At 40.5% G+C, this 24,366-nt stretch overlaps 1 protein-coding gene across 6 annotated transcripts in view; it reads right to left on the bottom strand.

The window, feature by feature from the left end:
• Positions 1 to 24,366, bottom strand: part of APBA1 (amyloid beta precursor protein binding family A member 1) — a 240,876-nt gene that overhangs the window by 97,236 nt on the left and 119,274 nt on the right. The window contains exon 2 of one of the 6 annotated variants that reach the window (XM_060300862.1): positions 12,776 to 12,834. The exons of the other annotated variants lie outside the window; for them this stretch is intronic. The gene's annotated coding sequence lies outside the window, so the exon portion shown is untranslated. The remainder of the gene's footprint in view (positions 1 to 12,775; positions 12,835 to 24,366) is intronic. 6 annotated transcript variants of the gene reach the window in all.

Here is a 24,366-nt window from a genome sequence, read left to right as displayed (position 1 = left end):
TTGTTTATGTTATTCTAATCTGTGCACAGGGACATTTCAGTGAGACCTCAAAATAAGTCATTACCTCTCAGCTTTAAAAAAGAATCATTGAGGGACTTCCCTAGTGGCTCAGTGGTTAAGACTCCACGCTACCAATGCAGGGGACCCAGGCTCGACCCCTGGGCAGGGAACTAGATCCCACATGCATGCCACAACTAAGAGTTCGCATGCCGCAACTAAGGAGGCTGCCTGCTGCAACTAAGACCCGGCGCAACCTAGTAAATAAATAAATATTTTTAAAAAAAGAACCACTGAGTAACAAGAGGAAAAAAATATCCTGTTACTATTTTTAGTTATTCTAAGGCTTACTTCCTTAACTCTACAAAATATATCACAATTTACTGACTTAATAATTTAGACAATATCTATTGACTTCCTGGTATGAAAGATGATGAAAGATGAGAATTTAGTTCACTTAATCTCTCCTTTTCTTGCTGTCTTCCAATGTGTAATAATTATATTTTTATTGGTTACATTTATAGCTTTAAATACCACCTTTTTAAAAAAGAAAGACTATTCTTAGAGCAGTTTTAGCTTTACAACAAAATTGAGAGGAAGGTAAAGAAATTTCCCATCTACTCTCTGCCTCCACACATTCATAGCCTCCCCCATTATCAACATCACTCACTAGAATGACAAAGTTTTTGTATTCGGCCTTAAAGTGCTTTGATTCTGCCCTTATACTTGACTATCATTGGGCATATGAATTCTTAGTTCATAATAATTTTTTTCTCATACCATGAAGTCATCATCCTATGTGCTCTAGCCTATTCCGTGTGCACATGAATCACCTGGGATCTTGTGAAAATGCAGATCCTGACTGGTGGGTCTGGGGTGGGCCTGAGACCTGCAATTCTTTTTGTTGTTTTAATAAATTTATTTATTTATTTTTGGCTGCATTGGGTCTTCGTTGCTGCGCGTGGGCTTTTTCTAGTTGCGGCGAGCGGGGGCTACTCTTCCTTGTGGTGCGCGGGCTTCTCATTGTGGTGACTTCTCTTGTTGCAGAGCACGGGCTCTAGGCGCGCAGGCTTCAGTAGTTGTAGCTTGCAGGCTCAGTAGTTGTGGCACGTGGGCTTAGCTGCTCTGCGGCATGTGGGATCTTCCCGGACCAGGGCTCGAACCCGTGTCCCCTGCACTGGCAGGCGGATTCTTAACCACTGCACCACCAGGGAAGTCCCTGAGACCTGCATTTCTAATAAGCCCCCAGATGATGATCTTGTCTGTGGTCGGAGGCCCGTGCTTGAGCAATGAGTTTCCAGCATTTAATGCTGCTGATGAGAAGGCTGGTATGAGCCCAATTCAATCCCTCTTCAGTTCTCTCTCTCGGGTATCTTTTAACATATTGTTCTTATTCTTAGTGTTTGTAAATTTCAGAGGATGAGGCTTTAAATTTTTTGTTAATCATTGTCCTCTGCTCTTGGTCGGCTGTTTCAATCTTAAGGTTTGTGTCTTTCTCCAGTTTTGGGGAATGTTCAATTATTTCCTTGAAAATGTCTTCCCTTTCCCCCTGGCATTCTCTCTGGATTTACTTTTTGAGACTCCTATTGGTTAGATGTTGGAGCCTTTTCTTTTTCCAGCTCTGTTGAGGTATAATTGAGATAAAACATTGTATAAGTTAAAGGCGTGCCACATGTTGATTTGTTAACACTTTGTATAGCAAAACGATGACCACTATAATATTAGCTAACACCTCCATCATGTCACATAATTAACATTTCTTTTTTTGTGGTGAGAATATTTAAGATCTACTCTCTTGGCAACTTTCAAGTATATAATACAGTATTATTAACTATAATAACCATGCTGTACATTAGATCTCCAGAACGTATTCATCTTATAACTGGAAGCTTGTTCCCTTTGGCCAACATCTTTCCATTTCCTTCCCCTGCCCCGCCCCTTCCCCCAGTCCTGGCAACCATCATTCTACTCTTTATTTCTACGAATTCAGCTTTTAAAGATTCAACTACATATGATGTCATACAATATTTGTCTGACTTATTTCATTTAGCACAATGCCCTCAAGGTCCATCCATGTTGTCACAAATGGCAGGATGTCCTTCTTTTCATGGTTGAATAATATTCCATGATATATATTATATGAAAACATAATAGATATAGAGAGACAGATATAGATACTTATCTGTATCTATCTAGATTTCTATATATCTTTATCTATCTATATCTATATCACATTTTCTTTATTCATTCATCCACTGATGGACAGGTAGGTTTTTTCTATATTTTGGCTATTGTGAATAATGCTGCAATGAACATGGGAGAGCAGAGATCTCTCCAAGATAGTGATTTCATTTCCTTTGGGCAAATACCCAGAAGTGGAATTGCTGGATCATATGGTAGTTTTATTTTTTGAGGAACCTCCACAGTGTTTTCCACAGTGGCTGTATCAGAGCTTTTGGACTACCTTGACTTCTCTTTTCTCTACTGTCTCTATTCTCTTTTCCTTTTTTTCTCTATGTCTTCATCTTATTTTCCTCAAGACCTTCTGTTGAATTTCTGGACAGCCTATCTTTAATCTCTAAAAGCGCTTTCTTTTTCTATTACCTGATTTCATGTCATTTTTAAATGGATATTATGAATTCTTGGATCGCTCTGAACATACTAATGAGAGCTGTTGTTTGTTTGTTTGAAGTTTCCTGTAGTGTCTTTGCTTCCTCTAGGGTCTGTTTTTCTGTTTACTGTGGCCTTTTCTCTTTCATGCTGCAATTTTTTCCCCTACATATTTGGTGATTCCTGTCTGTTCATACTTAAGAATAAAGGATGAAGTAGATGGTGTGAGTTTTCCTCGATGTTGCACAAAATTGTTTCCCCTTATTTACTCTCCTTAATAAGGTCAACATATATATTGTTTATATAACCATTTTCTTATTAATGATCATTATGTTATTTCCATATTTTTCCCATACAGTGTTTCAATAAACATCCTCATAGATATATATCCATGAGGGCTGATACAGTTATTTCTATGAAATAAATTCCTAAAAGTGAGATTGCTGGTTGGAAGTAATACACATTCTAAAACAACTTTTTATTATGGAAAATGTCAAACATGTGGAAAGCTAGAGATAATGGTATAATTATTCTCTTAATTTGATTGAGAGGATGCAAAAACTTGCAGACATGAAAAAGGCTGGTCTTAATGTATCTATACGTCTACCCACTTGTACCCCTCCTCTTGGACTATGTTGAAGTAAATGCCAGACACCAAATCATGTCATCCAAATGAATACAAGTTCACATTTTAATAGATACAGCTGTAACCAGGCAGGACCTTATGGGGCCTCCCAGGGACAGACGCCCCCTGCCCCGCCCACTCCTCCATCTGTTTCCTGCTTGTGGAAAAACTTTAGCCTCCTACACCTTCCCCAAATTCCAAAGAATAAACTTAATCAGAGAAGTGAGAAAATGCAGAAACAAAGGAAAATAGTCAAGCAAGACAAAGTAACAATAGTTTAGCCATTAAGCAAAGTCAAGTACCTTTAGTTCTCCTCAAAGGCTATAGATAATACTCCGAGCCATGTCCTTTGAGCTGTTTTGCAGATACTGAAACCCCCACCAGGTGGAAGAAGTTAACTGCATGCTGACCACAAGCATGTAGAGCCCCAGACTGACTGGAACCAGAAGGCTGATGATATTGACTTCTAGTTACCTCACTACCAACCAATCAGAAGAATGTCCTTGAGCTGATCACATACGCTGAAACTCTCTCCCTCACAGTCTTTAAAAATCTTACCTGGAAAGCCATCAAGGAGTTCAGGACTTTTGAGCATTAGCTGCCCCATGCTCCTTGTTTGGCACCTGCAATAAACGCTGCACTTTCCATCACCACAACCCAGCAACAGTAGATTGGCTTTACTGTGCTTGGGTGAGTGGACCCAAGTTGGGTTTGATAACGCTGCCAGGTACTTCCCCCTGAACTTTAGTAATTCCCTTCCAACTCCAAGGAATTTCAATTTTTCCACATGTAGCCATGGATATATGTATTCTTTTTTTCTGCGGGGAGGGGCATACAGGAAACAGGAAACATTCCTCTCTTTTCTTCCCAAATTCTGAACCAGCAAAGGGATATAGGAGCCACACAAATGGAGATTTTAAAATGTCATCTGAAAAGCTGGATTGGATGATTTGCCTTTATATTTTCAGCCAAATTGTCTTACTAACACTTCACCTCTGCATTAAATAAATGGACCTCAGGGAGTCACTGGGATAGCGGTCAACCACAGGTGTCCCCCACAGGTGTCATGCCTGCCGGGGGAAGCTTGCCATATGGCTGGGAGCACATCAGAATACCCTATCATAGCAGGCAGGCAGGCAGAGCTGGAAAAGAGACCCAGATGGCACCAATCCAACACAGTTTCCTTTCCCAAATTCATGAAACAGTCCTCCTCTTCTGGAGAAAAGGGAATGAGGGGCAGGGAGAGGGGCCACCAGTGTTATTCTACAATGAATCACGAGGCAGGGAAATGGAGTTCCCCCCAAGATGTTATCAATATATTTCATTTTTGCCAATCTGATAGGTTGTGTTTTACCTTGAGTTTCCCTGACAACTAGCAGAATGGTCACTTTTTCATAGGCTTATTGGTCATTGCATTTCCTTTTCTGTGGACTGCCTGCTTTTCTATCAAGTCCTTTTCTTATGCACTTGGAGGAGGATTTTTTAAAATATTAAGAATATTAACCTTTTTACTGTCACACTGTTGCAAGTATCTTCTTCCAGTGTATCATTTGGCTTTTGACTGGACTTATAGGTTCTCTTTCCATAGAGAAACAAAATTTTTATTTAGTGATGCCACTCAGCAGAGATGAGGGCTGCTTTGCTGTGATGAAATACTACAAAAGAATCTCGGGCATTTCAGGTTTATTGACAATACTGTAAAAGCCCATTGAAAAAGCATGAAGCCCCCACCCCCACCCTTTTTTATTGATGCAGTAAAAAGACATGCTATAACAGCTTTTACCTTTTTTCCTTGCTTGACAAGGGTAAGCTCATTAAAATCTACTAGCAGTTCCCCAGCTATCCATATGTCATCTGGCCACTTACATGGGCAGAAAATTGTAAAATCAATTTAAACAGTTTGGGAAGTGAATGAGGTCACTTCAAAATGATTTTAATCTACTGCACTAATTGCACCTAAAGTGCCTGCACACACTTCTCCCAATTTATAATTCCAACTAAGGGTTGACATCTTTAAAATAACCTTGGCAATACACCCTGGAGGGGGTGGGAAGTTTGCTGATTTTCCCTTCCTCATCTGTAGGTGAAAAGATCTGCTTATATCCCCAGTCCGTGGAATTAAAGTATAAGAAAGGCGCTTAGAGCTTTTCTTAGCCAACCTCCCCACTTGTTTAAGAAATGAGAGGAAGAACTAAAATGTCTGTGTCACCTCTCTCTAGGAGCCATCCCTAACTTCCTTTCTCACCCCCTAGCTGGCTCAGGGGTCTGTGTTATTAATCTCTGTAGCCCTCACACCTTGCGCTGTGTCTGACATATAGTAGGACCTCAAAGAAGTTTGTTGAATGAGTTTCCAAGACTACACAGTTGGTGTCAAAGCCCCACTGGTTCCTGGTTCAGGACTCCTTCCCCTACTGTAAACTCTCCAGACTCTGGAGTAAGAAAGATCTGAGTTGGAATCCTGGCTCTGCCACTTACAAGATGTGTTCCCATGAGCAGGGTTATTAACCTTTCTGAGACCATCTCTTGGTTTCTCCTTTCTCTTTTTTAGTTCTGTGGTAAGCCAACTCCAGTCAGGCTCTCATCCCTACTGCTCCACTGAACAAGCTTTTGTCCAGGTCACCCACAAGTTCCATGCTGCACAATCTGTCAGTGATTGGCCTTGACTGTTGGGCAGCACTTGAAACAGTGGATCACACCCTCGCTAAGCACTCTCCTCTCCTGGCTTCCAGGGGACCATTTTCTCCTGGTTCCCCTCCCTGGCTGCTCCTTCAGCATCTCATTGGCTGGTTCATCTCCCAGGTCTCTCCACATTGGAGAGCTTAGTCCTTGGACCCTTCTCTTCACCATCTACCGCAGGTGATCTCATGCAGACTCATAGCTTATAAACCATCTATACAATGACAATTTCCAAATTTATCTTTCCAGCTCAGACCATTCCCCTGGACTCCTTTCCACACCACCTACCTCCTTGACATCTCATCATGGGTATTTGGTAGGCATCCCAAAATTATGTCTAAGAACAAACTTCTGATTTCTACTTCTAAACCTCTTCCTTCCACCATCTTCCTCATTGTCCTTCTTTCAGTTGCTCAGGCAAAACCCTGGCATCATCCTTAAATCCTTTCTCTCATATCCTATATCAAATCTGTCAGCAACTCTGTCCTTCCTCCCTTCAAAACAGATCAAGAACCAACCAAGCACTTTCACTCTCTCCACTACAACCACTGCCAGTCTTATCCAGACCATTCAACAGCTTCCTCATTGGTGTCCAGGCTTCCACAATCCTGCCAAACTGTAAGCAAGATCACGTATCTCCTCCAATGATTTCCTGTCTTCTACCAAGTAACCCCCAAATCTTTACAAAGACCTACCTTATTCTATCTGGTCCCCACTGCCACTCTGGCCTCAACTCTCAAGCTCCCCTCAGCTAATATCTGCTCAGCCATCCTAGCTTCCTTCCTATTCCATGAAATGCCAACATGTTCCTTTGCACTCTCTGTTCCCTCTGTCTAGAATGCTCTTCCCCCAGATAGTTGTATGGCTCATTCCTGTCATTTCCTCATGTTTCCTGCTCAAATGTCACCTGTTAAGAGCAGTTCTTCCCAACAATCTATATAAAATAGCAGTTCCCCCATCACTATCTGCTCACCTTACTTTCTTATTTCTTTCCCTTTTTATTATTATTTAATATTACTATATTTCTTACTTTTATTACTTTATTCTTGTTTCTTCATAGCACTTTTCATCTGACATATTACACATTTGTTTATTGGCTTTCTCCCCCACCACTACTATGTTCCCATTGTCTGGAAGAGTATGTGATAATTAACAAGTGCCCGATAGATTTCTGAGTGAATGAATGAACAAGCTTTTATTTAGTAAGGACTAAATTAATGTATGTAGAACATTTAATAGAGTATGGGCACAGTGTGAGTTGCTCAATAAATTAGTAATAAAAACATGGAAAAAAAGGAGAAAAGTTTGACAGCATATGTTTCCAGCAGAAGGGTAGATATGCTACAGAAAAGAAATTTATTAATAAGCATGCTATCTTTTATTTTCTTTTTAGTTCCAAATCAGAGTTTGTTGCTTGAGACTAAGATGACCACACATCTCTGATCCTTGCGACAATCCCAGTTTATACTCTTTTTTTAAAAAAACAGTTTTACTTTTATAAAAATAATTTTATTTTTGAAAATAGTCTAAAAATATAGCTATTTATAATAAAACTGATCAATACATATGTCCAAACATTATATAATTAATAAATAATAGATTTTATTTTTTTAGAGCAGTTTTAGGTTCACAACAAAATTGAGTAGAAAGTATGTAGAGTTCCTACATACCTCCCTCCTACTCACCTCCCCCCAACCAAGCCTCCTCCACCATTAACATCTCCCACCAGTGTTGTATATTTGTTACAATCAATGAATCTACATTGGTATGTTATTATTACCCAGCATTCATAGCTTATGTTAGGGTTCATTTTTAATATTGTTCATATTATGTGTTTTGATAAATGTATAATGACATGCATCCATCATTATAGTACCATACAGAATAATCCCCTAAAAATCCCCTATGCTCCACCGGTTCATCCTTCCCTCCCCCTTAACTGCTGGCAACAACTGATCTTTTTATTGTCTCCATAGTTTTGCTTTTTCCTTAATATCATACAGTTGGAATCATTCAGTAGGTAACCTTTACAGATTGGCTTCTTTCACTTAGTAATATACATTTAAGGTTCCTCCATATCTATTCATGGCTTCAGAGCTCGTTTCTTTTTAGTGCTGAATATTCTATTGTCTGCATGTACCACAGTTCATTTATCCATTCACCTACTGAAGGACATCTTGGTTGCTTCCAAGTTTGAGCAGTTATGAATAAAGCTGCTATAAACGTCCATGTTCATGTTTTTGTGTGGACAGAAGTTTTAGACTCCTTTGGGTAAATATCAAGGAGCGTGACTGCTGGATCATATGTATGGTAAGAGTGTGTTTAGTTTTGTCAAGAAACTGCTTAAGTGTCTTCCAAGAAAATCTATATAATTTTAATTATGCTTAGTGCTTCCTTTTATTCTCATGTCCAAGTTTTATTCAATTTAAATTGAATGGTCATTCTATTTAAGACAGATAATCTCTCCTGAATTATAGAAAAACAGTATTTCACCCCACTATAGTGTTTCTGTAGTTGTATTTCTTGGAACCAAATCAAAATGAATCACAAGTAGCAATTAATCCAAGGACTACTGGGGAGAGCAGAGAGGGCAAGTGAACTGGCTCTCATTTTCCTTGCGAGGGAATCAGGACAACGAGGTGAAGAGGCTTCTGCAGGCCCGAGCCAGCCAGCTGCGGAGCAGGAGTGCAGTCAGAATCTCTGCAAACTCCATTAAACGCACCGTCGTCTCTAGACCAAAATCTTCTTTTATTGTCCAATTAGTTAGGGTTCCTCAGCTCCTAAGGATGGCACTCGATGGATTTAAAATGGAAGTGTGGCAGCCCTGAGAGGGACAGTAGTCGCTAATTGGAGATAGGCCCCCGACAGGTCTCCGAGCCTGGGCTGCAGGCTGGGCTGGGATTGCCCCTCCTGGCCTGTCCTACACAGCCTGCACCATGCCTGGGCTCCTGACTGCTGTGTTGGTGCAAAGAGGTCTGGCAACCATTAGAAAGTGGAGAATCATGGGGCTGAAGAAGTACTTGATGCTGTACCCTGCTGCCTTTCCAGACTGCTCCACTGCTTTGGCCACTGGGCTTACAGAAGCAGCACCAGCAGCACCCCTCGGCTGTGCTAACACACCAAGTGCACAGGCCCCAGGCCAATCAACGGACGGTACTTCCTAGGTTCCAGGGACTCTTCTATGCACTTAAATATTATTTAACCCTCATACCAACTCTAAGAAGGAGTTATTACTCATCTTCATATTAAAGAGGGGAAACCAAGGAACATACGGGTTGAGTAACTTTTCCAAGGTCACAAGGCAGGTAAGCAGTGGGGCTAGGATCTGAAAGTGCACAGTCTGGTTTGTTCCAGGATCTAGTCTTTTTTTTTTTTCGGTACGCGGGCCTCTCACTGCCGTGGCCTCTCCCGTTGCGGAGCACAGGCTCTGGACGCACAGGCTAAGCGGCCCTGGCTCACCGGCCCAGCCGCTCCGCGGCATGTGGGATCTTCCCGGACCGGGGCACGAACCCGCGTCCCCTGCATCGGCAGGCGGACTCTCAACCACTGCGCCACCAGGGAAGCCCCCAGGATCTAGTCTTAATGACAAAGGTATGTGTCCCTTCAATGTGCCCGCAATGTCCTGAATTTTCCCCAGTTAACCTAATGGGTTAATTGGATCTCTCTGTCATCATTTCTTCCATTCAAGGGAGTATTTTACAAACAGTAAAAGCATATTAATTTGGATCCAAGTAATTTGACATAAATTGCAGGCTTCTCAAACTCAATTCCCTTCCCTATAAAACAGGGGTAGATACGGTATTGACATTTGTTGCAAGAATAAGATGAAGACATGTTTATAAAGTGCGGCGTCCTTGTATCAAGAAGCTGCCACAGTAATACTAGCTTCTACTATTATTTGATTGTTACTGTTATTTTTAGGCTGAAATGGAACTTTCCCTTTGCAATATATAGGAAGAGAGTTTGTTAAATGCGGCAAACAGTACTTTTAGAATTTAAGGTACCTTTAAGGGATATTTTAAAACACTTTAAAAGCATTTGCTCTTGTGTCAACCATCAGCAGGCAATTGCAAGCCAGGCTTAAATATTGCTCATGGCACATTACAAAGGACCTCTTCTTATTAACCCTTTGCTGGCCAAGTTCCTGTTACTAAACAGAGTTGAAAGTAACACAAGGTCAATTTAAATATTCTTTATCAATCAGAATGGACTTTCTACAAATTTACTATATCATGCATATAAAACACTTCCGTGCAGTAAGGTATCTATAGACAAATTCATGACGAGAAAAACAAAGGAGGACTAATAAAATAAAATTCATGTGTCGAGCTTCCTGTTGACCATCACAGCCAACACTCACAACTGCTCATATAGTCTCTCAGTCCAAACCTAACCTTATACACAGGGCTCCTCAACTATCTTCCATAAAGGGGACTCTCGCACAAGAACAGCTTTACTAACAGTGCCCAGTGATTGAAAAAGACACACAATGACCAAAAGACAGGATTAATTCACTAACACATAGAAAGGAATTTAAATTGTATTAATTGTAATAACATCTACACACAATTAAATACCATCTACACCCATATGCTCAGGATATACTATTTATTCAGTCTATGGAGAAGGCTTGTTATCTGGGTGGATGGTTTCAAGGAAGGACCCATCAATAAATATGAGTTTCTACCCTCCCACCTGCCATTCCCCACCCAGGGCCTTGGCCCACAGGTTGTAAAGCGATGTTTTGTTCTTCAGTCAGACTAGAAGACACCTTTTGGGGTCTCTGTGCAGCTTATCACAGTTCTACCTTCTCTAAAACTGCTTTTTCATCATCCACATGTTCCTAGGGGTTGGCCTTTGTTTGTCTCATTTATTCCACTGGACCTTAGCCAAGTGACTAGGGGTGAGTCCCTTACCCATGATAGGTCAGAGTTCTTTCTGCAGAAATTTAGAAATGGGACCAAGACGTTCCAGTTCTAATCTGGGCTGGCTGCATGAATGGAAGAACAAAAACCAATTTAGTCATCTTGGACAAAAGGGGCTTCGTAGAAGATGTGCTAACTGGCACAGAGAGACTGAAACTGAGAATCAGTAGATGAGTGAGGCAAAAACAAAATGCAAAACAAACAATAAACACCTGGCTGGATTCTTGCTAGCTTTCCAGTCCCTCCTGTAGCCAGGCTGCATGTTCTTGGGATCCATAAGACACTATATGTTCTTGACATACAGATGGCCAATAGGCATATGAAAAGATGTTCAACATCGCTAATTATCACAGAAATGCAAATCAGAACTACCGTAAGGTATCACCCCATACCGGTCAGAATGGGCATCATTAAAAAGTCTACAAATAAACGCTGACAAGGGTGTGGAGAAAAAGGAACCTTCCTACACTGTTGGTGGGAATGTAAACTGGTGCAGCTACTATGGAAAACAGCATGGAGGTTCCTTAAAAAACTAAAAATAGAGCTACCATATGACCCAGCAATCCCAATCCCGGGCATATATCCAGGCAAAACTATAATTTAAAGAGATACATGCACCCCTACGTTCACAGCAGCAGTATTCACAATAGCCAAGACATGGAAACAACCTAAATGTCCATGGACAGATGAATGGATAAAGAAGATGTGGTACATATATACAATGGAATACTGCTCAGCCACAAAAAAGAATGAAATAATGCCATTTGCAGCAACATGGATGGACCTAGAGATTATCATACTGAGTGAAGTAAATCAGAAAGAAAAAGACAAATACCATATGATATCACTTATATGTGGAATCAAAAATATGATACAAATGAACTTATTTACAAAACAGAAACAGACTCACAGACATATTTACAGTTACCAAAGGGGAAAGGGAGTTGGGGAGGGATAAATTAGGAGTTTGGGATTAGCAGATACAAACTATTATATATAAAATAGATAAAAAACAAGGACCTACTGTATAGCCCAGGGAACTATATTCAGTATCCTGTAATAAACCATAATGGAAAAGAATATGCAAAAGAATATACATATATATATCTGTATCTGAATCACTGTGCTGTACAGCAGAAACTAAAACAACATTGTAAATCAATTATACTTTAATAATAAAAAAAGACACTACATATTCTTTAAATATATCTTCTCCCCACTTTCTTCCCTCCTTAATCTAGTTGCCTTGGTTTCTATTAGTTATGACCAATAGCTCTAACCAATACAAACAGGATCAAGTTGGGCAGGAGACATCTGCTAATTCAGGTAAGGTGCTTGCAAATAGTCATAAAGCATTGCATCTTGTTTTTTAAAAAAAATTTATCTGGTGTTTAGTCTCTCTCTCCCTTTAGATTCTGAATGCTCTGATGGCAGAGACCAAGCCTCCACTACAATGAGGAACCCTCAGGGTGCCTTTTGTAATGTACAGTGTAGGCAGCCCTCTGTGAATTTGCATTCATGATGATGATTTTTCAGTGTCCTGAATCTTACCATTTGGACTCAGATGTGAATTTAGTTTCGATACTAAAAAACCCCAGAATTTGAAAACAAGATATTTAAGTCAATTAAGTTACCAATAAACGGCCTTCAACACAGGAGCTTTGTTTTTTTTTTTGCCACACCACGCAGCATGTGGGACCTTAGTTTCCTGACCAGCGACTGAACCCGCACTCCCTGCAGTGGACTGCCAGGGAAGTCCCCAACATAGGGGCTTTTAAATGTCATAGAAGATCCAGGTCAAAGTCATCACCTCTTCAAAGAAAAGGAAGGCATTTGAAGAGAGACCTCTGCTCTGCCTGGTGGAAACACTCTTTTTATTCCTCTTCAGTTTATAAATTTTCTAAAGCATGTTGATCTTTGAAATTATACAAGATACATTTACCTTTAAAAGTTCATAACTTGTACTGAGAATTCTTCAGTCCTTCAGATGGAGGAAGCAATCTGAAAACAAGGATGTCACTTATTTGTACTCTTTGGTCTAGATTCCATTTCATCATCATAAAAATCAGCATTTTGCTCTAAAGGTTAATCCACGAGACTTAGAAAATCTGAAATCGTTCTGACCAGATAGTTCACTACAGTAGCAGAGCAAGTTATTCTTATTCAGGGGTCAATCTACTTCAGTTCTGTGAAGTAACTGTTGACGACAGATTGTGGGCTGCCTTTCCTGTCCCCAATTCTATTTCTCTAGGAACTATTCCTACCCAGGGACTCTGCTGAAAGGACAGCCTGGGCCGCTATGATTTAACTAGACGAGAAGGTGGAGAGAGCTGGAGGAGGTCAGAGAACCACAGGGCGACGCTTGCTAGTGGCGTCTGGAATCACAGATCATCCCCAGGGCCTGGCCACCCTCATCTCCGAGAGGTCCCTCAACTTCTCCTTCATTAGAACCAGCTTGAGTGACCTGCCCAATCTTAGGGGGAGGGAAGCCTTGAGAAGGATAATCTTACAGTTTTTCCATGTTAAATACACATCACAGGCAAAGGAAAACAATTTTTGTCCTTTTTTCGCATCATATATTAGGGGTTCTTTCAAAATATTAAGAAATAAACCTTACGAAGTGAGGAGCAAGAGAGAGCAAATGGCTTAGAGTCAAAAATATAAATAAGGGGGCTTCCCCGGTGGCGCAGTGGTTGAGAGTCCGCCTGCCGATGCAGGGGACGTGGGTTCATGCCCCAGTCCGGGAAGATCCCACATGCCGCAGAGCGGCTGGGCCCGTGAGCCATGGCCGCTGAGCCTGCGCGTCCGGAGCCTGTGCTCCACAACGGGAGAGGCCACAACAGTGAGAGGCCCGCGTACTGCAAAAAAAAAAAAAAAAAAAAAAAAAAATATATATATATATATATAAGGATTTGGGGTCTGTAAGAAGACTACTAAACCACTTTGTGCCTCAGTTTCCTGAACTGCAAATGAAAACAATGCCAATGTCTGACCCACCTGCCTCATGGGGTTATTCTGATAATAAAATGAGATAAAAGTGAAAAAGATATTGCAATTAAAGGTATTAGATGTACATTTATACCTACTTTTGTTTTGAAATCATTTGATAGAGTTAAATATATTAAGAAAAGGTTATTTTTCACAGTTCATTTCCTATCGGTAGGGGACACTTCTGAATCTTGTGATAATCTTTAGAGTAATAATCAATTGTTAGAAAACAGAGACTAGTGAGTAATTCAATTCAGCTGCTTAGAAACAAAGGACCTTTTACTTCCTCCCCCCTCTAACTCTGCCACTGGCATCTTTTTCTCTCATAGAAAAGAAATCTGGAAGTGGGCAGTCCAGGGCTGGTATGGGGGTTCTGCAATACTGTTGAGGACTTGACTCTTTCTCCCTTTCCAGTTTGTCTTCCTTAGGGCTTGTCTCTCATCTACAACTTTCAAGATGGCAGCCTGAGTGCCCGTCGTCATGTCTACATCCAGGCAGGTAGATGGGGCAGGGCATCGAGCAAGAGGGGGTGTGTATCAGCTAAGTTGGCTCCTTCTGTTTTTTTTTTTTTTTTTTTTTGCAGTACGCGGGCCTCTCACTGTTGTGGCCTCTCCCACCGCGGAGCACAGGCTCCGGACGCGCAGGCTCAGTGGCCATGGCTCACGGGTCCAGCCGCTCCGCGGCATGTGGGATCCTCCCGGACCGGGGCACGAACCCGTGTCCCTTGCATCGGCAGGTGGACTCTCAAACCACTGCGCCACCAGGGAAGCCGTAAGTCGGCTCCTTCTAAAGAGCTTTCCTGGAATCCCTATCCAGTAATTTCCATTTATATCTCAACCAAAACTGTGTCACACTGACCACCTCTACCCGCCAGGAAAGCTCAGACCCACAGATTTTATTGTTGTTTGGTTTGGGGTTTTGGCTGTACCCCTTGCTACCCCCAATAAAACCTGGTTTCTCTTAGTAATTAAGAAGGAAAGCATATTGAGTAGGTCTCTGTTATACCAGTAATTGAGAATTCTGGTTACTAGAGTGTTAATTTTATTCATTTTCAATTTCTAAGAAAATTTAAAGCTGGTCATCTTGGCAATATCCTAAAAGAAACAAAGCTTCACAGCCTTGGCCAGGGTCATGACCACAGGGCTGGAATGAAATCTAAGCTTTCCCCATCCCTGGCCAAGTGCTTTACTCAGCAGGGCACCTCATGTCTGGCTTCAAATACAATTACCATGTGAGTTTCCTACCAATTTAAGAGCCAGGATCAGCAGTGTGGTCAGCAGAATAATGGCCCCTAAAGACGTCCATGCCCTAATCCCGGGAACTTGTGCAGATGTTACCTTATGTGATGAAGGGACTTACAGTTGTGATTAAAGGAATGGACCTTGAGATGGGAAGATTAACCTGGATTATCTGGGTGGGCCCAACCTAATCACTTGAGTCCTTAAAAACACAGAATCTTTTCCAGCTGTGTCACAGAGATGAGATAGAAGATTGGAAACTTGAGGGACTGGACCCCCACTGCTGACTCTGAAGATGGTGAAGGAGAGTCGGCATGAGCCAAGGAATGAAAGTGGCTTCTAGAAGCTGGAATGGGAGGCAGCTGCTGGCCAGTGCGGAAATGCAGACCTCAGTCCAACAACCTCGAAGAACTGAATTCTGCTGACAATCTGAATGAGCAAAGAAACAGATCCTCCCCCAGAGCCTCCAGCAAGGAACAGAGTCCTACAGACACCTTGATTTCAGCCCCGTGGGACTTGTGTCTGTGTCTGAATTACAGAACTGTAGATAATTTTTGTTGTTTTAAGTTGATAAATTTGTGATAATGTTACATCAGCAACAGGAAACTAGTACAAGTGGGCTGACAGTCTTCAGACAGAGGCTGCAAGCCCTCCTGTAATATTTTTCATATTTGTAAGCAAGCTTATAAATGTCTCCTTACCTGCACAGGAACAGCTTCTGACAAATTAACAGGTGGAAGCCATTAATGGGTAAAAGGTGGTGGGGACACCTGAGCTCTCAAGTATTAGAAGAGCCCCATCTTGGGCTTCCCTGGTGGCGCAGTGGTTGAGAGTCCGCCTGCTGATGCAGGGGACATGGGTTCGTGCCCCGGTCTGGGAAGGTCCCACATGCCGTGGAGCAGCTGGGCCCGTAAGCCATGGCCGCTGAGCCTGCGCGTCCGGAGCCTCTGCTCCGCAAGGAAGAGGCCACAACAGTGAGAGGCCCGCGTACCGCAAAAAAAAAAAGAAGAGCCCCATCTTAATAGTAATACAGGCAGCACACACCTTCATTCATTTAAATAACCTCTGGAGCACACAGATGCTGGGGCCAGGCAGGTAAATTAAATGAATGCAGCTGTAGGTGTGTTTGTTTGAGTGGAAGGGACTGTGGCATGAACTGGACAGCATACCATGTCCAAAGACCATCAAATGCAATTGACACCAGCCAAACAACATCCACTTGAGGGCCAGATTCAGTCCCTGCATCACCATCAGTTTCTGTTAGGGCCACCAGAGGGAGCAGAAAGCAGTGAGAAGATAACATGGGAAGAAAGGGGTAAAATGGGAAAGATAAGGTAAGAAATAAGAAAAAGGAAAAGATGAAAAGAAGTAAAACCCTGGAAGGAAAGGGACAGGGTCATATGCCCTTGGAGGCAGCCTGGTGCCACCAACATTTGGCCACTGGTGTCCCCAGGGCCAGCCATGTTAGCACATCCTGCTCATTGGTTGGCCCCCCTCCTCCCCACAAAGCCTTTGGTCCTTCTCTTTGAGGCAAACAAGGTCATTTTACTTCAGATCTCATCTGGAGAAGAAGTAGCTGACGTCTCCTTTGTCACAGCAGCTGCTGAGGCAGCAAAGCAACTGAAGCCCTGAAATGCCCAGGGTGGTGGTAACCAAACCTCTCAAAAAAAAAAAAAAAAAAAAAAGCACAGAAGTAGACGGGGCTTGTCTTCACAGTGGGCAAGGTGAAGGAGAGCAAGGAAATCACAGGGACAAAACTCAAATGTCTACAGGAGCCAGGCAGGTAATGTAAAACGAATGGAGCCAGCCAGGTGTATGAAAAAGCAAAATATGGGGCAGCGTGTGGGCCAACACCAAACACCGCCAGCTGCAGGCCATTGCAGGCTCTCCATTTGCAATCTTACCGTTAAAGCAAAACACGGAGATTAGTGGGAACAGGCTGTCAGTCACCCTGCTAGATGGGGGTTTGGAGGAAGAAGGGGCTATGTCCTTGCTGTCATTGTCCAAACACCCAGCGCCGTGCCTGAGACACTGTAGGTGCTTTGAGGAGTGTTTGCTTAAGACAATATGTCAAGGGTAACTGTCACCAGCTGAGGCCTCTGCACTATTTGTCCTCTTGTATTCTGCCACTCTCTTGTCCAAGGGTGTCTAAAACCCACGGATATTTCACTTCCTGCCATCTTCATCCAATGAGTCATCAACTTCACACCTTGTCAGGAGTCATGACATGGTCTCTAAATTTTAATTCCCCCAATTCTTTTACAACTTCTCATAAACCCCTCAGTGGTCTTGGCCTCACTGGCCTGTAAGTGCCCTCTTGTGGTAAAAGAGGGTAACTGCAGAGTTAAGCACCTTTTAAATCCAAATAATTCAATTCACATCAATTCAATCTATTGTTACAAAGTGACTGTGGAAGAAGTGAGAGTAAAGAACTTTTAAAACAAGTTTGTAATAATAAAAAAAAGGAATACCTTTACTTGAATACCAACATGGAAAGGAGGCTGACATTAAGACAGAGGAGAAATAATTTTTTTTTAATAACTTGCTTCCCAGAATTGATGCAAAAACAGAGTTTTTCCATCATATGTTAGGCTTCAGATTCTAAATATCTGGCATCAAATTTGGAATCTGGTATGCATAAGATGTAAGATGCATGTCATTTAAAGTCTCTGAGACTCAGTTTCCACATCTGAAAAATGGGAATAATAAGTATACCTGTCTCACTGACTTGGTTGTTATGAGGTCCAAATTAGATGAGGCACATGCAGGATTTTCTATATTGGACCTTATACTCTTTGGCTCATGATATACTCTCATCATTACTCCTTACACGGCCTGTTTTTATTTATGTAGCCACTTAGTTATAAATAACATCATAAACTGTACTTGTAACCTTAAAGTGCTACACAGATATTAATTTCTCAGGGATTGAGGAATAAAAATAATAAACTCTGTGACAAATGATGCAGTTTATATCCACCAGCCATCTTTCCATAATACAAAATGGGTCAGACTGATTTCTTCTTCCCTTTTAAATGCTCTCTGAAATTTTCCTCCTCCTCTTCCTCAACTTGGGCCATTCGTTTGTTTTATTTTTACCTCTTCTGGACTCAGTTTGTTCCCATGTTGTTTTATAAGTGCCCTTCGATTAATTTGCAACTGTAGATTCTTATTGGGAATGATACAGGGGGAATTCATGTGTTGGTAGAGGGTTGGTCAGATGACCATTGTCATTCATGCAACCATTCATTTTGCAAATATTTAATGAGCTCCTAGTATACGTGTGGCATTGTGCTAGGTACTAGGGATACAAAGTAAATAAAACAGACAAGATCCTTGCCCTCATGGATCCCATATTGAGGAGTTTACAAGTAATCAAATATACATACTGTGAGTTCCGAGAAGGACTGTAAAGGGAAAAAACAAGGATGAAGATACACATGAGAGAGTAAGCGCACAGTTACCTGGGAGGAAAGCATTCCAAACAGAGTGAAGAGCAAGTTCAAAGGTCCTGAGACAAGAGCAAAGAGGAGCATACTGCCCCCCCCACCATGTGTAACTAACTTATTGGACACTTTCGGTGTATATGTGTAGGTACACTCTAGGTGTATATGTAAATATGTATAATATATGATATAGATATTATATATGCATATAGGTATATATATAATACATATATGAATAACTTAAAACTTTAACAGAAGTTATGTTAAATCATTGGCTATGAGGAAAAGTAGTGTTGACATATTCTACCTTTAAGTAATGTTCATTAGACAGTTTTTAAAAAGAAAAACGTTTGGAAAAATAATTCAATGGACATCTTTTGGATCTCTAACCAGCTATTAGGCCTTGGTGACAGATTCCAGGGGACGAGGTCACAGCTGCTCATAATGCTGCCGAACACTGTGGCTCATAGCAGATTGTGAGGTTTTAAAACTTAATATTTAAAAAATAAAATAATATAAATCTGTTTTTTAATTTTAGCATACAGAGTTTCAGAATCAATCTTTTTTTTTTTCCTGATTATTTTTTCCTGCAACCGTTAAACTATTTTGTTACAGAAATAAGTCTGGGTGACCTTTCATATTCCTGGAACAAAAATCTTAATTACTCGGTATTATGAAGTTCTGAATCAGGGAAAGACAAGGCTTTTGAAAGGTTCCATGAAATCTCTTTTAGTGCAAAACCTGTGTACCATGAAATGGTAAATCTGAAACATTTCATCGTTCCTTTTCATCTGTGCTGTTCAGATAGATGCAGGCTTTCTCTTTCTCCACTTCCCTTAATTCTGTAAACCTTTAATGCCTATTCTGTGTAAGGCATGGTGTCTGTGATTAATGTAGAAATGGGAAGCACATGGCAGAGGCCAAAACAGAATTGTTGAGAGAGATTTAAAGAATTACCACGTAGTTCCCTGTGGACAGAAAGCTAGGGGTGGGGATTCCTTCAGAAAAGTGGGGGAATGTCTAGAAAGATTGAGAAAAAAGATCATGAAAGGCTTTGAACACTACAACAGAAGAAGTTGCTTACAAATTTTTCAGTCAAGGTTTTTAAGGAAAAAAGTGAAATGACAGTGTTGACTTTGCCTTCCAGATGATCTTCATAAGTTGGGTGTTTATTCTATTTAGGTGACACCTGGATATGTCCCCACACCCCTTGCTTGATTCATTGCGTTTCTCTCTTCCAGTCTCAGAAAAAGCATACCACAGAGCAAAAGGAGAGTAATCAACTAATGGCTCACTCTTTATGCATAAAATGAAGATGTCCTGCATGAAAATCAATTTACTTTGAGTTCAAACACTCTCATATTCAACTCAGTAATTTATCCTCCTGCTTCTCCCATGGAATTTAACAAACCCAAGATGGGAGGATGAATCTCCAACATAACTTGTCCTTTTCTTTGAACTGAACTAGCGATTCATCCAAAGAAACATTTAAAAGCAATGTTCCTTCTAAATTTAAACTTCTGGCGCTTCAGGGCTGGAACTCTCTGGGAAAGTGAGTACTGTTTATACTGTTTATTCTGTTTCAGAGCTAAAACTTTACATGAAAAGTAAAGGGATCCAATATATTCATCTACTGGGAGCTACCTTGACAAGTTTTATTTAGTTTTAAAATCAGAATTCAACAGTAGCTTCATTTTTATAGAAACAGAGCTTATAAAAATGTAAGCCCTAAAAAAATTGCGATTTTAAGAGTTAATCTCTTTCTAACCTCAGCTTACTTTCTCCAAACAAAATGGTGCTCTATCTCGGACAATTTTTTTCATGGAGGTATACCTTACATACTGTATATGCACAAATCTTAAGTGTACAGCTTGATGAACATGTATCTGTATGTGTGTGTGTGTACATACCTTGTATCTATAAGCTACAGAACATTTCCATCATCCTGGAAAATCTCTTTTTGCCCCCTTTGTACTCACTATCCCCAGAGATAACTGCTCCACCCCCAGAGAACTGCTATTCTGACTTCTGTCATCATAGATTGGAGTTTCCTCTTCACAAACTTCACAGAAATGAAGTCTTTCAGTATATACTGTTTTGTGTCTGGCTTCTTTGGCTCAACATAATGTATTTAAGATTCACCCACGTTGTTGCATCTCTTCATAACTCAGAATTTTTTACTGTTGAGTAGTATTACAATGTATGAATATGCAATTTGTTCGTCTATTCTCTTACTGATGGATATTTGGGTTGTTTCCAGTGTGAACACTGCTTTTGACAGCTTCATGAGTTTAAGAATGGGTGAGAGAGGCATGAGAAATGAACTAAGCTATAAGCACAGACCTTTTTTTAAAAAAAAATTGTTCTGAATACTTTACACGTTCCTGGCAGAAATAGAATATATCTTTCTTGCAGCCTATAAAGTGTCTGAATCAGAATTATTAAGCATCCAATTAAATATATTTGGTTCAGCATGGTGCTAGTGAATACAAAAGTGTGGATTGACTCCTATATGAGTATGTTGGTTTTTCTGGTGAAAAAAGCTTCACTCCCAGGTCTCAGAAAACAATAGAGACCCCCCCGACCATCTTAACAGTGCATGTCATGGAGCACGAAGGCAGTGGAAAGGGTCTTGTGCATCACTGGGAAAACCCCTCACCTAGACTAGAAATTGAACCCAAAATGCATTGGGTTAATTTGGGTAAATCATAAAGTCATTCAAAAAGCAGCTCACAGGGAGATCAGCTCGATGCTTTGTGACAACCTAGAGGGGTGGGATAGGGAGGGTGGGAGGGAGGCTCAAGAGGGAGGGGATATGGGGATATATGTATACTTATAGCTGATTTACTTTGTCGTACAGCAGAAACCAACACAACATTGTAAAGCAATTATACTCCAATAAGGATTTTTAAAAAAGCAGCTTGTTCAAGTACTTCCTTATACAATGTTAATAAAACACTAAGGAAGTATTAATGTTAATTAACACGTGTTGATTCTTATATACTACATATATTATCGTTATCCTCACAAGATTGCCAAGTGAGTGTTGTTATTCCCACGTGTCAGATGAAGCACCAAACTTCACCTGCCATAAGGGTGTGTAAAGTAAATTAAGGTCATGCAGTTAGTTTCTGGCAGAGCCAGTACTCAGCCCCAGGTTGGCACAGTCCAAAGCCCACCCAGATGCTTTACACTAAAACATATTTATAAAATTAGTGGGCTCCATAAATTCCATACTTGAAGAAGTGAGACATAGACGCAACTGGCTCACTTGAGATCCAACTGCAGTCTTTGATGAGGAGGAATCCAAACTTTTAACATCTCCACATCCAAAGAGTCAGCACACAAACACACCTCAAAGCTTCCATCAGCACTAAACACTTGCAGGGAGCTTATTATTATTATGTTTTTTAGTTTTTATTATTTTATTTATTTTTTATACAGCAGATTCTTATTAGTTATCTATTTTATACATATTAGTGTATATATGTCAATCCCAATCTCCCAGTTCATCCCACCACTACCTCCTTCCACCCCGCTTTCCCCGCTTGGTGTCCATACGTTTGTTCTCTACATCTGTCTCTATTTCTGCCTTGCAAACCAGTTCGTCTGTACCATTTTTCTAGATTCCACATATATGCATTATTATACATATTTGTTTTTCTCTTTCTGACTTACTTCACTCTGTATGACAGCCTCTAGGTCCATCCACATCTCTACAAATGATCCAATTTCGTTCCTTTTTTTTCTTTGCTTTGTTTATTTATTTATTTATTTTTTACATCTGTATTGGAGTATAATTGCTTTACAATGGTGTGTTAGTTTCTGCTTTATAACAAAGTGAATCAGTTATACATATACATATGTTCCCATATCTCTTCCCTCTTGCATCTCCCTCCCTCCCACCCTCCCTATCCCACACCTCCAGGCGGTCACAAAGCACCAAGCTGATCTCCCTGTGCTACGCGGCTGCTTCCCACTAGCTATCTACCTTACATTTGGTAGTGTATATATGTCCATGCGTCTCTCTCGCTTTGTCACAGCTTACCCTTCCCCCTCCCCATATCCTCAAGTCCATTCTCTAGTAGGTCTGTGTCTTTATTCCTATCTTACCCCTAGGATCTTCATGACATTTTTTTTCTTAAATTCCATATATATGTGTTAGCATACGGTATTTGTCTTTCTCTTTCTGACTTACTTCACTCTGTATGACAGACTCTAGGTCCATCCACCTCATTACAAATAGCTCAATTTCGTTGTTTTTTACGGCTGAGTAATATTCCATTGCATATATGTGCCACATCTTCTTTATCCATTTGTATGTCGATGGGCATTTAGGTTGCTTCCATGACCTGGCTATTGTAAATAGTGCTGCAATGAACATTGGGGTGCATGTGTCTTTATAATACAACAAAGACTTATCTGATGTGCTTACAAGAACAGCTTTCATCAGGGATTCAGTGACACACCAGTCAAAACAGTTCATCATTTCTAATTTTTTTCTACCTTAAAAATAAAATTATGTTGAGTGTGAGACTTTGCTGCCGCCTCTCAAATGAGGCACACCCTTTAGAAATCGCAAAGAATGGCAGATATTTTTAGGTTAAAAGAAACACACGTGGTGATATCACAGATTCTGAAGATAAGTCTCTGAGAGCTTTCTCTATTCATTTTGGTTCAGTGGTAAGGACACCTGCAGAAAGGTCGGCTCTCTTCACAACATGGTTTCTAAAGAATTCGTCACAGACATAAACAGATGACAGGATAGGGATAAGCTAAGGGAGCTGAAGAATGACGGATGATTCTGACGTCTTGCACGTGTCCAAATATCTCCATAACTTAAGTATTCAAAACTAAGTGAGGCAAGAACGTTTCAACATCAGAAACTCATTTTGCTTGGAGATAATCCAGGTTTCTTCCAAACAGTAGTTGATTTAACCATGGAAATGAGTTTTAATATTTGCAAAACCATTTTCCAATACATGGAAGGAAGTGGGCTCTACCACCGGGCTCTTTCACCCAAGTTTTAAACATTCCTCAGGCTGTATGAAGTGGGAACAAAAGGAATGGAACCCTCCCTTAGACTCTATTTGACTATGTGAAGTGTAGGGCTGGGGCTACCCAAAGTGCCATTTGTCCTTTTCATAAGCATCTCTTCTGTGTTATATAAAATCTTCATAAGTATTCATTTAATGCCCAAAAGTATTATATAGTTATGCAGTAATTTGTTCTCTCATTGGCAGCATTTTAAAAATGGATCATCTCAATGCACCCAAGAGTGCAGAGAGACAGGCTTCTCCTCCCTATACTGGCATACCTGGGAGTATAATTGTTACAACAGTTTGGCAAACACTTTTGCAACATACGTTAAAATTTATTAATTTAACAGATATGTCAAAATCTTTAATGCCTTCTTCTAATTAAAACTTTAAGAAAAAGTTAAGTAACCTACCAAAGTAGAATTTTAAAGATAAGAAAGGATACTTGTGGTTGTTTTAACTGACATTTCTATGATTACCAGGGAGTTGAACAGTTTTTAAAATGCATACTGGCCATGTGGATTTTTACTTTAGGGAATTGTTCATGTCCTCTACTCACTTATCTGTTGTGGCCTTAGTGTTATTCGTAAAGATTATATAAGCTATTTATGTAACGAGGATACTGTCCATTTAACTGCCAAATTTTATGACTCAGGTGACTGTTCTAATCTAAGCTTAAAACTGATGGACCCAAAATGAGGAAGCAGTTAAGTGGCAAATAAAAAGAGAGAGAGAGAGAAAGAAAAAAAAAAAAAAGAAAACAGCAAAACCAAATCCCTTTCATATTTATAGCTCAACATGAATTACTACTTGAACCTAAAT

The sequence above is a fragment of the Globicephala melas genome, chromosome 6 (genome assembly GCF_963455315.2).
Source record: "Globicephala melas chromosome 6, mGloMel1.2, whole genome shotgun sequence".
NCBI classification, from domain to species: Eukaryota; Metazoa; Chordata; class Mammalia; order Artiodactyla; family Delphinidae; genus Globicephala; species Globicephala melas.
The sequence above is the reverse complement of the archived record's forward strand: the minus strand, read 5'-3'. Positions and strand labels throughout refer to the sequence as shown.